At 35.4% G+C, this 1360-nt stretch overlaps 1 non-coding gene across 1 annotated transcript; it reads left to right on the top strand.

Annotated features, from left to right (window-relative positions):
* The first annotated feature begins 277 nt into the window (after positions 1-277).
* Positions 278-384, top strand: LOC128282749 (small nucleolar RNA R71). Its single transcript, XR_008273104.1, has one exon. It is a non-coding gene; the product is annotated as a small nucleolar RNA R71 (small nucleolar RNA).
* Positions 385-1360: the final 976 nt, after the last annotated feature.

Raw genomic sequence — 1360 nt, 5'->3', positions numbered from 1 at the left:
CACTGAAGAACTAAGAAAACCATCAATCTTTTTATTCAAGAGTTCTACCTGATTAGGGAGTATGGTGACCGAATCGACGTTATAAACGCCAGCTATTTTTGTCGGCTTTGTCCTCATGACTTGCCACTGATAGTTATTCAGTGACATCTCCTCTATAAACTCATAGGCATCTTCCGGTGTTTTATTGTTGATGGTTCCACCTGCCGCTGCTTCATCCATTTGCTGAGTCGAAGGATTCTGACCATTGTGAAATGTTTGTACTTGGAGCCAAAGTGTTAACCCATGGTGAGGACACCTTCTCAAAAGGTCCTTGTATCTTTCCTACGCATCGTAGAGTGTTTCTAAATCTATCTGCATAAAAGAAGAGATATCATTACGCAATTTAGCCGTTTTAGCCAGCGGAAAATATTTTAGTAAAAATTTTTCAGTCATTTGTTCCCAAGTAGTAATTGACCCTCGTGGTAACGAGTTCAACCAATTTTTAGCTTTGTTCCTCAATGAAAAGGGAAACAACTAAAGATCTATGGCATCATCAGAAATGCCATTAATTTTAAATGTATCGCATAGTTCTAAGAAGTTGGCTAAATGAGCATTGGGATCCTCATCCTGCATACCATCAAACTGAACAAATTGTTGTATCATTTGAATAGTGTTAGGTTTTAATTCGAAAGTATTTGCAGCTACAGTAGGTCTAACTATGCTTGATTCAGCTCCTGTTAAAGAAGGTTTAGCATAATCATACATAGTGCGTGGAGCAGGATTTTGATTAACCGCAATTGCAGGAGGTAGTTGATTGCCTTGGTTTTCAGCCAGCTCTGCGGTTGGGGGTTGAGTATTGTCTTTTTGGTTGTTCTCCGTGTATCTTAACCTGTGCCTTATTTCTCTTTGGTTTCTACGAACGGTACGATTGATTTCTTCGTCAAAAAGTAATGGTCCCGACGGGTTTCTTCTAGTTATAAACTATAAAAACCTGCCAAGAGAAAGAAAGATTAGGTTAATAAATAATAATAATAATAATAATAATAATAATAATAATAATAATTAAATTAAATTAAATTGCAAGAAAAATAAATGGCTAAAGTAATAAAAATTGAGCGTTCCTACTATCTTAGTTCCCCTGCAACAACGCTAAAAAACTTGATCGCGTTATTTCGTGATAGGTTTTAAATATTTATATTTACTCGTTCTTGAACTAACTATTATCGCGATGTAGGCAAGTGTATCGAACAGTAATATAGTTTTAGCAAGACCGGATTGTCGAACCCAAAGGAACTAAAAGTACTAGTAATGACTGTCTTTTTATTATCTAGCCTAAGAATAAAGAGGTTTTGTTTTAATAAACTAATTATCTAAACTAAGA

Source organism: Gossypium arboreum, chromosome 10 (genome assembly GCF_025698485.1).
Source record: "Gossypium arboreum isolate Shixiya-1 chromosome 10, ASM2569848v2, whole genome shotgun sequence".
Lineage (NCBI taxonomy): Eukaryota > Viridiplantae > Streptophyta > Magnoliopsida > Malvales > Malvaceae > Gossypium > Gossypium arboreum.
The sequence above is the reverse complement of the archived record's forward strand: the minus strand, read 5'-3'. Positions and strand labels throughout refer to the sequence as shown.